The sequence below is a fragment of the Crotalus tigris genome, unplaced genomic scaffold (assembly GCF_016545835.1).
Source record: "Crotalus tigris isolate CLP2741 ecotype Arizona unplaced genomic scaffold, ASM1654583v1 scf7180000021434.168247, whole genome shotgun sequence".
NCBI classification, from domain to species: domain Eukaryota; kingdom Metazoa; phylum Chordata; class Lepidosauria; order Squamata; family Viperidae; genus Crotalus; species Crotalus tigris.
Window position 1 is genome coordinate 24,950 of NW_024098508.1, and position 11,801 is coordinate 36,750.

At 36.9% G+C, this 11,801-nt stretch overlaps 1 pseudogene; it reads left to right on the forward strand.

The window, feature by feature from the left end:
• The first annotated feature begins 1,850 nt into the window (after positions 1 to 1,850).
• On the forward strand, positions 1,851 to 9,901 carry LOC120296650 (annotated as a pseudogene).
• Positions 9,902 to 11,801: the final 1,900 nt, after the last annotated feature.

Sequence of the window (11,801 nt, forward strand, 5' to 3'; positions counted from 1 at the left end):
TGAATACCAGCACAAAATTTTCATGTTGAAATGTATTGACTACCAAATTTGATGAGTTTGAAAGCAGTTGAGTACCAAAGTACCACTATATACTTTACTTCATTCATTCATTCATGGAAACTAATTCCTAAGAGAAGGGAGTGGTCAAACTAGCACTTTGCTGCTACCCCAAAAATTATACAACTACATCTGCATGGTCAGTAAGCTTTTGAGTGATAAAATTATGCTGGTTTATTTTATTGCTATTATTTCTATTGTATTTAATGCATGATTTACTATGTATATGCCATTTTTAAAGCCACTGAAATTTCTGGGTTTCTTTTTTCAATTAAAGCAATGTAAGAGTTTGGAATAATATAAAGCAACGTGCCTACCTAATATACCTCTTTGGTTGCCATTTTAAGAAGTTTTTTTTCTTTAGAAAAACAATGACTATAAGACCAACCTGATGGACCTATAGAAATATGGTTTAGTCATAGTGAACCTAATTTGAAGCTGAAAGAAGAATTGCCATTCCTCATCCTTCACAGAGGATGGTGACTTTTGATAGAGGACGAAGCCTCTTCTTTTCCACTGCTTCAGGCAACGATGCATGAGATCCCTCTCTCAAAACTCACCACCTCTTTCAAAGTGCATCAAGATCAAAGCCTTCCAGTCAATGATTCAGCCACCATGATGGCAAGTACTCTTTTGAAAGAAACCATGACCTACCTTTCATGTTTTTGATTATATTCAATAGATTCTGGTTAAATTTGTTCACACTGTAGATGAGAATTAAATTGGTTTAGGCATGATTCTTATTTAATATATCTCTTGTGCTTAATGATATTTCAGGTGCTGGAATGTAGCTGTTGAATGTACTCTTGTAGACATGGTTTTTATATGGCTACTGTTACACATGAATTAATCTTCTCATCAGAAAAACTCCCTGGGGTGATTTTAATAGCACTGTTCCTCTATTCTTTTATTTAGTATATAAAATGGAAAAAAAACCTGTCAAAAATATTTAGCATGTATATTTTAATATAATTTATATATATATGTTTCTCATACTATATCACACTGTATGACATTTGACCAATTATTCCTTATTTGCAAACCCTTCTATATACTAAGACTTTTATTTTAAATAGATTGTGGTGGCTTGAGATTTCTACTTATTATGCAGAACTTATTATGAGACATATTTAAATATATCAATGTGATAAAATTTTACATCTTGAGTATATGGATTCTCCTAACATTTGGCACAATCCATCAGTTTATGCCCTCCAGTTGCTTTGCTGCCCTACATATATGAAATAATCCTTTTAATGGCATTAAAACCTTCTCAAAATGTGATACACAGACGCCTACCTGATCCTCAAGTGACATTCAGACACTCCACCTCAGCTCCTCATTCTATGCTTTCCTCACCTCTAGAATATCTTAACTAGTGAATTTTACAAATCATGTTCTTTTTCTTTTTCAAAGAACTGCTTCAGAACATAGGTGCACTGTTCACTTCTCTAATACACATTAAAGCAGACAAATACATCATTTTAGGCAAAGAGAAAAGCACTACCAAAGAAGTCTATCTAAATCTAATCCTTGTCACATTCTAAGATTGTAGAACTAACTGAAACTCTTCTTGCAGGCCATTGCCTAAAAACCTACAGCATATCCTAGCCTTCAGTTTTGCCATTCAGGAGATCAACAGGAATGAGAACTTGTTACCCAACATCACCTTAGTCTCCAAGGTCTATGACAATGGTTTTCAAGCACTGAAAGCCTCTGAGAACCTTTTGACACTATTCTTTGTTGAAGGCCATTGTCCCCTCAATTATAGGAGGGGAAAGGAGCAAAACATCATGGCTGTCATTGGTGATCTCCCTTCCCAGAACACCATACAGATGGCCAACATGTTAAATGCTTACAAAATTCCACAGGTAGGTATCCGGGCTCACATAAATGCATAAGAATGGAAAGAGTGGTGGTTAAAAGTGGAGAGAACCCCTCAAAACAGCTGCAATATTGGGGAATTGATTTGGGGCAGTTTTTATTTATTTATTTTTCTTTCCAGAGAAATGTAATGCATCAATTACTATTACAACCACAGTAATTCTTAATAAGCACAAACATCATATTTAGTTTGTAAGAAATTTTCTAGGTATCATTGTTTCTGCCTTCTTCTTCTTTTTCATCTTCTTCTTCTTTCTTCTTTGGGTGTTGAGAGATACAAAATTCTGGTTCTTGCTCTTCTGGTGGACTCAACCATTGCTAATTGATGCTGTAATAGTGTGTCTGATGTTGTCTCTCCATCTTCTGGGTGTGCCTCAACTTCTTTGACTTTCTCCTCTTTCTGTAAATGCCACAACAATGTTAAATACCTTTATCAGTAAAGCTCTAGTTATCTTAGCCTTATAATATAAAATGCCAGATCAATACTCTCAGATACTATCAGGTCCTTAATGAATAAAGATCCTCTCTTGTTACTCATTCCTCTCTCCTCTCTATTTCTGATTAGCACAATCAAAGACTGGGATTATTTTTGTCTAAATGGAATGCTAATGATGGTCTGGTTGCAAAAGCTCTGAGGAAAGACTTGTTGAGCCCCAGGTTTAGTATTTGTCTTGCCCATCAAGATTTTCTATGGAAAAACTATATCCAAAAGAAATGTACTTACTTCCATTTTTTGATGTGTCTGCAGAAGCAATACCTAGTCTAAAAGTACATCATTATTATTACCTCCCTGCAGCTCAGTTATGGCTCTTTTGACCTTGCATTGAGTGATAAAATGCAGTTTCCTTCTTTTTTCTGGATGACTCCTAATAAAAACCTCCATTATGTTGGGATTATTCAGCTCTTGAAACATTTTGGATGGAATTAGATTGGCCTTCTCATCCCAGAAGACACTGGAGAGACATTTTTCAGAATTCTGAGGCCAAAATTAATTCAGAGAGATATTTGCATTTCTTTCATTCAATTTATTCCAACACTGATAAATTATGATCCCAGTAGCATCTGGAACAATAATCTAAATAGCATAGGACATTCCTTATGGAATAGTAAAACCAATGTAATAGTTGTTTATGGAGACATGCAATCTATAGAAGGCTTACGAGTAATTCTTGAATGCTATGAAATTAGTAACAGTCTCCCATTAGAGAGGGTATGGATCATAAGTGCTTTGTGGGATGTCACTTCCGTCTTTGAGCCCCAGAAATTCACAGCATTGTCCTTCAATGGCAGCTTGTCTTTCGCCCTTCACACAAATATGGTACCAGGTTTTCAAGAGTTCCTTGATAACCTAAATCCATTTCACTCTAAAATGTATTTCCTACCTCAGTTCTGGAGTGCTGCATTTATCTGTTCATTTCCAGTGTACAATATATATGCACAAGGCAAAGGAAGCTGCACTGGGAAGGAGGATCTGGGGAGTCTCCCTGGAACTGTCTTTGAAATGGAGATGTCTGGTCAGAGCTACAATATTTACAATGCTGTGTATGCTGTAGCGCAAGGTCTCCATACCATGTATTCACCCAGAACCAGGAAGAAGAAAATGGACAAAGGAGAAAAGTGGAATTTTCTGAAAGTCCAACCTTGGCAGGTGAATTATGGTGCCTCCTAATGTAATGGAAATGTAGCTTTAATCGCATATTGATTTCAATTTTTACAACATTCATTAACAGTATATTTTTACTCCAATCCCATCTGCATTTATCTGAAAGTGTCTGGTTGAACAAAACATGATTCTGTTTAGATTACAGGAGATTACTTGCTGAGCCTGAGGGTGGGGTCAAATGCATTATCAGGTTCGTGTCTCTTTACCCCCATAAAAGACCTAAGTCCCGCTCCCTTGACTTTTCTCTGGTACCAATTCGCCTTGACCATTAGTAGTTCATATTCTTATTTATAGGTATAATGAAATAAACTTGTACGACTTATGAACTCAATTCTGGTTCCTGATTTCTTCCACCTGACAGGTAGGCAAGAAATAATAATTCTTCTACTCTATTCCATTAGAGTAGAAGAATTATATATCTAATATATATTTTAAATTGCTCTTTATAATTTTTAGTTGTATAGACACTTGGTGGTAACCTCTGAAAGTCCTTATTCCTTGTTGTAATTTTGATTTTTTTTTACAGATATTATTTTAGCTATATGGAAGTAATTTTTTTCCCAGAGGCCTTTTGCTCTCTTTCCAATCTTCAATCCAAAAAATTCTCAAATCCAGTAAAAGATTACCTTTTTTGCAGCATTTTGTGGCTGAGTAGAGAAAACAATTTACTGCAGTAGAGAGAAGGAAGAATTTCTGCAAAATAATAATAATGGAATGAAGTTGGGGACAGGGTTATGATAGAATGAGAATACTTACGTTTCTCTAAGATATGTTTGGTGTAAGCCGATTTAATCTGCAAAGGCCATAAAGGAACTTCTTAATCATGTTTTCTGGGACAGGATTCCAATAAATATGTTCTGTTATGATATCCATTAGATATAATGGGCAGCCACAAAGAGTCAAGCCATTTTCGAAAGCCCATGAAAGCAGAACAAAAAGCAATGGTTGGAAATTAATCAAGGAGAAACCCAACTAAACTTAAGGAGAAATTTCCTGACAGTTAGAATAATTGATCAGTGGAACGGCTTTCCTTCAGAAGTTGTGGGTGCTCCGACACTGGAGGTTTTTAAGAGATTGGACAGGCATTTGTCTGAACTGATCTAAGGTCTCCTGCTTGAGCAAGAGGTTGGACTAGAATACCTTCAAGGTCCTTTCCAATTCTGTTATAATAATATTCTGTTTTTCTGTTATATTTCTTAGCAATAATTTTTGTCTCTCATGAAATGCAAAATTTGGAAGAGCAGTCTATCTGACAAAATCTGTATTAATTACTTAAACTTAAAAAAATATGAACATATTCCTGCAAAGTAGAATTATGCCTTTCAACATAAAAAATATTAACTCAAATGTTTGGAAGTTCATTAAAAATCAAGGTCAGCACCATTTGGTAAATCACAGCATGGAACTGTAAATCCTATTGCCTACTATCAGCACTAATTTCTCACTTATCTCTCTTATCTTTTAGCTTCGTTTATTTCTGAAAAACCTCCATTTCAACAATAGTGCTGGGGAAGAAATAGCTTTCAATGAGAATGGAAACCTGGCAGCAGCATACGATATCATCAACTTGATTACTTTCCCCAATCGATCCTTTCAGAAGGTCCAAGTTGGACATATTGAACCTCAGAGTTCTCAGAAGGAAGACCACACCATTAATACAACTGCCATTATATGGAATCCCAAATTTAAGCAGGTGAATTTAAAAAAAACAACTAAAATGGTGATATTTTCTCAATTTCTGGAATTTTAAACAAGTAAACTCAGAGTGGTTCCAAGGTCATTTGAAATCTTCCTAATGATGTTAGAACAATTTTGTATCCTGGAAAAATGAAACAATTCTCAATTCTACATTATACTTTCAGATTGTGGGGAAAGAGAGCTTTGCTGGTTGGGGTTAAGAACCTTCTGGGTCCAGAGAACTTTCCCACTAATGGGTTTATCTGACTGTTTAGTCGATGGTTGAATCAGTTTGAGAAACAAAGCATGAAAACGGTCAGCACATCTATTTACCACTTCAGCCTAACATACACATCCCATCTCCCTGGAGTATTGCAGGGCATGTTTCTCTTGCCACTCACAGTTTTTCCTTCCCATAGCCAATTCAAAAATCTGGGGACAGCTGCTGGCCATTTTGATATAGTGGTTTTTTCAAGTGATGTGCTTTGAAAAACTATAGTAAATTTCCTGCTTTAGAGAAGTGAATAGCTTTTCAGCAGGCACTGATGCTTATGCATTTTGAAATACAGGCAAGATTGGACTAATGTGCTATCCCATTTTATTGCTCATCACAGAATAGGAGAAATTAATTGGACATCTACTAAAACTGACCATCACCCCAAGTCTTGCGCTCACCACACCTGCATTTACTTTCCTGATTGGCATAATTTGTTCTCATATGGTAGCCTCTGCGGTAGGAATGCCCCCTTGTACATCTCAGAATCTGCATTCTACTGCTTGTGAAATGCTTTGGATATATGTCAGCTTGTGCCATGTTGTTGGTCTTATATCTTCTTTCTTACCTTCTCTCCCCACCGTGTTGAACAGACATCTTATGACAAATGATTGTGGGCACCCATTCTGCTTGAATTGTTCATGTAGCTACCTGCTCTCCAGCTGTTTGTCATGCTGGTTACTCCAGTGACTTTTCACCTTGCTTATACTGTTATGATGCAACTCTTTTTGTGTGACAGTGGATGGTTGATGTTGAAATTCAGAATTGTGAAATGTTGGTAGCCTTGTGATAAAATGTGGTTTCTAGGTATCCCAAAGATGCTTTTTCATGCCGCAACTGGACTTTCTTGTTTTTCTTTGAAGACATTTCACTTCTCATCCAAGAGCTGAAGAAGCTTTTTGTATGAGAAGTGAAACGTCTTCAAAGAAAAATAGCAAAGTCCAGTTGCCTTGTATAAAAGCATATTTGGGATAACCATGACCTGGATAACTGAGAATCTCCATAGACATTTAGCTCTGGTTTCTAGGTTTCCATCTTCTGTGTTTACAAGTACATCTAAAAATTTAATTGCCTAGCTGTTTTTCCTTCATTACAAAATGTATATTAGGGAGGATGGAGTTCAGTATGGTATGAAAATCTGTAAGTGTATTTCTCTTGACGATGACAAATATCTCATCCACATAGCGGCACCAGAATTTAGGTGTGTAGTTCTGAAATGAATGGTGTTCTAGTTCACCAAGGACTGTTTCTGTAATGATTCTGTCATGGTTCCGACAGACAGAGACAAATAAAGCAGAACTCCAAGGCTTGAAACTTCCTCAAAGAACATGTTTATTAGTTACAAAGTGTCAGCATGGTCAAGAGTGAAACCAAGTCTGGATACATACATAACAATTCCCCAATAAAAAGTTAGAAATCCCACCCATAAAGCTATGCAAGTAACTATTGCATTTTCTTGGATGAGAAGCAAAACGTCTTCAAAGAAAAACAACAAAGTCCTATTGACTCATAAAAAAGAATTTGGGATAATAATGACCTGGATGACTGAGAATCTCCATAGACATTTAGCTGTGGTTTCTAGGCTTCCATCTTCTGTGTTTACAAATGATAAACTTTGGGATAACTATGACCTGGATGACTGAGAATCTCCATAGCCATTTAGCTGTGGTTTCTAGGCTTCCACCTTCTGTGTTTACAGATGGTAATTGCCTAGCTGTTTCTTCCTCCATTGTGAATTGTATGTTGGGGAAGATGGAGTTCAGAATGGCACGAAAATCTTTAAGTGCTTTTCTCTTGATGATGACAAAAATCTCATCCACATAGCAGCACCAGAATTTAGATATGTAGTTATGAAATATATGGTGTTCTAGTTCATGCAGGACTGTTTCTCCTGCATGAACTCCTGACATTCATCAGATGAGGAGCCCCAAACCCATTGGTAGCCTCACACTGCAATGGACAAGGATACACATTCAATTTTCAACTTTTAAGATTGTTGGACAAGCAGACACAAAAACAGCCAGGGAAGTGATTGAAGCCTGGTGCCCGGGTCAGTCATTAGGAGTGATGATTTACATTTAGCCTAGTACTTAAAAGGTGAGGGCTGGGCAGCACACGCTAATGACTTAAAAGCCAGCCATCAACATCTAAAAAGCCACTTACCACAGGCACTATAAATACCACACACAGAACAGCACATACTGTGTTAGAGAGAAGTTCCTAGAAGATGGGCTCCAACACAAGTCCAAAAGCTTGGAATACAACCTCGGGTCCCAGAGACCGACCCAGATTGGATCCTGCAATATTATCCTGGGACACACATATTGGCCTTCATTTGTGACTACATTTATTATACATGGAGAATCAGGACACCATTCTCCAATGGCAATGCAACACAGAGATAATTGAAAAAGGACGGCAAATGCTAGGCAGGAATATATTTGCTATCAGCTCAAGGAAGTGAGGAAGACTAAATATGGATGTCATTCCCAAACAAAATTCTTAGAAATTCAACATTTCTCATATAAGTTTATTTCTTATTATTTGTCAAATTAAGACAGCTCATTAAGTTTGTGAGAGATTCTTCTATGACCATCTTCAGGACTTTTCAAATTCTCTTATGTATGATGTAGGAATTGTGAAGGGACTGTTATACAAATTTTCAATAGCAGTTAGAAGATTGTTCAGATGTTTACCTCTATTCCGACTGAATCTAGCAATCAGTTCTAGGAATTCAAGAATTAATGAACTTACAAGAACATGATTGCTTTAGGATTTATTTACAGAGAATGACTGCTGACTGATTGAGTAAAAACCAGATTATAATTCTTCTTAATTATTTATTCTTCCCTTTCCCATTAGACACCACCTTCTGCCACTTGTGTAGACAGTTGTTATCCTGGGTACCGGAAATTAATTAAGGAGGGGAAACAGGTTTGCTGCTATGACTGTGTCCAATGTTCAGAGGGAAGCATTTCCACCATGGTTGGTAAGAAAAAGAGATCTACGGTAATATCTCTTTAAAAATACATTATTCTCTAATCAAGTTTGGGTTTTTTAATATAATTTTAAACACAAGAATAGATTGATTGGGATCTCTCACCTGCCTTGTTTTCTTTCTTCCTTTTTTTAAATAGAAGCTTTTCTTTATTTAGGTGTGTAATCTCTTCTTCAAGAAACATGGCATATTAAATAAACTTTTAAAAAGATTTTCCTAAGGCACAATTTTTGAAAGAGGTTTATTTTCTTTATATGAAGCCAATTCTACTTATCAGATTCAAGTGGTAATATGGAAACTTGCTCAGAATACAACCATACCTTTATGTGTGAAGATTCCAAAAACTGTTTCAGCAAGGAATAATTGTTAAAACCTAATATCAATTCAATGTGTAGAATTTTTAAAAATCTTATTTATGGTTCTTAGATTCCAAGCAATGTGAGAGGTGCCCAGAAGAACAATATGCAAATGAGAAGCATCATCACTGCATTCCGAAAATTATCACCTACTTATCCTACAAAGAATTCCTGGGAGAAATCCTGACTAGCTTTGCTGTTTCTTTTGCTGTAATCACAATTTTAGTGATAGGGACATTTATCTGCTACCAAAACACTCCATTGTCAAAGCCAACAATTGGGATATCACCTGCACTTTGCTTTTCTCACTCCTGCTGTGTTTTCTCTGCTCTTTCTTCTTCCTCGGATGCCCAGGGATAGTCACATGTCTCCTCCGGCAAGCAGTTTTTGGAGTTGTCTTCTCCATCGCGGTATCTTGTGTGTTAGCCAAAACCATCACTGTGGTTCTGGCCTTCATAGCCACAAAGCCAGGGAACCGAATGAGGTGGTGGGTAGGGAAAAGGCTGTCTGTCTCAGTCATTGTTTTTTGCTCACTTATTCAAACAAGCATCTGTGTTGTGTGGTTGACCATTTCTCCTCCTTTCCCAGAGTTGGACATGCATTCCCAATTGGATGAGATCTTAGTGCAATGCAACGAAGGCTCCGAGATCATGTTTTATTCTGTTCTGGGCTACATGTGGCTTTTGGCCCTCATCAGCTTCATGGTGGCCTTCTTTGCCCGGAAGTTGCCCGACAGTTTCAATGAAGCCAAACTCATCACCTTCAGCATGCTGGCCTTTTGCAGTGTTTGGGTCTCCTTTGTGCCCACCTACTTAAGCACTAAGGGGAAATCCATGGTGGCTGTGGAGGTCTTCTCTATCTTGGCCTCAAGTGGTGGCTTATTAGGTTGCATTTTTATGCCCAAGTGCTATATTATCATGCTGAGACCAGAGCTGAATACCAGAGAGCAGCTAGTTAGGAAAAAGACTAGTGTGGTTTCAAGTGCAGCGTAAATGCTGCCCTAATTCCTAATTTAGCTGAAGAAAACATAACAGATGATTGGTCAAAGAATTTTATTCAGGAATAGATATCTTCTTCCATTTTTGAAAGCAATAACATTTAGACTTGTATACAGCTCCATAGCAATTTCAGCACTCTCTGCACAGTTTACCATGTAAGCATTACTTGCATATTACCCCCAACAATCTGGGTCCTCATTTACCAACCTCAGAAGGTTGGAAAGCTGAGCGAACCTTGAGCCTCGTCAAGATCAAACTCCAGGCTGTAGGCAGACTTTGTATGCAATACTGTCTTCTAACACTATGCCACCAGGGCTCTTAATGTAAGAAACACACAATAACAAGGAAAAAATGTGCACTCTTTTTTCTGGATGAAGACGTCTTTGTCTTTGATCCATAAATTGAAAACTACATTCAGAAATATAGTGGCTAGGATGTCCACAACTAATTTTATCTTCTTTATATTAAATTAAAATAAAATGCTAATATGATTTATAGTCGTGTATTTATTGGTGTCCTCTTTCCAACACATTTTCTTTTTTTATCACATTTTAAATTTCAGGGGATGGGGATCAGATTCAAGAGCTATAAAGTTATAAAGCTATATAGCTTTTATTACTGACATTGCTAATAACAAATCACTATTTTGTTGAAATACCCAGGCAGAAAATCTCCTCAAGTACAGAAGTAATTTGGATGGCCTAAATATAGCTTCATAGCTTGATAGCTATATTTTATTCAGGAATCTATGTCTTCTTCCATTTTTGAATACAACAACTTGTATACAGCTCCATAGCAATTTCAGCACTCTCTGCACAGTTTACCATGTAAGCATTACTTGCATATTGCCCCCAATAATCTGGGTCCTCATTTGCCACTAATTTGTGACTCCTTGAGTTTCAGTACAAATATAAACATGAAGCTGGAGAACAAACATCTTAAAATCAGTTAATATATTTTTCCTCTATATCAGCAGTGTCAAACTCGAAACATCTCATGACGTGTCATGACATATTGTGACTTTTTTTCCATTGCTGGTAATGGGGTGGGTGCGGTTTTGCTAGGATGCATCTGGCCCAGGGGCCGACAGTTTGACATCCCTGCTCTATATAATGACATTAGCTAATTTTTTTCTTTTAACAACCTTGCAATCCCTTGCATCATGGTGGAGTTGGGGCAACTGAATGGAACTCAAGTGTTTACTGGCCAGATGTCCTTCCTGATGTCTATGCAGAGTTCACAGCAGACAATTACTCATTGTGCCCAGAGAGAGAAACATCTGCCACTACACATAGGATTAAACCCACAGCCTCCTTATTATGAGAAGGGAACTCTACCTCTAGGTCACTTCACCCCTCAATGACATTAGGTATTTAGTTGTAGAACATCTAAAATTGTAGAACATCTTTACATCTCTCCTGTGCTTCTACTTTATCTTTTGATATGATGCTGAAATTCCATTCTAACATGTTAAAGATAAAATGAGGTTTAAGTGACAAAGTGGAAATATGTGTCAGTATAGTTGTATTCTCCAAAAATGAAAAGAATAGAAAAAGAGATAATTATTCTTTATACTTCTTCAAAAAAAATCAAACTAACAGCTGACAAATACAGTGGTACCCTAGTACTCATTGTTAATTTGTTCATGGAAGCATGATGAGGACTAAAAACGATGAGTACCAAACAATTTTTTCTCATAAGGAATAATGGCAGCCAATGCCAAGAAGTTCCAGCTTGTACATCAAACAAACAATGAATACCAGCACAAACTTTTCATGTCGAAATGTATTGACTACCAAATTTGATGAGTTTGAAAACAGTTGAGTACCAAGGTACCACTATATACTTTACTTCATTCATTCGTTCATGGAAACTAATTCCTAAGAGAAGGGAG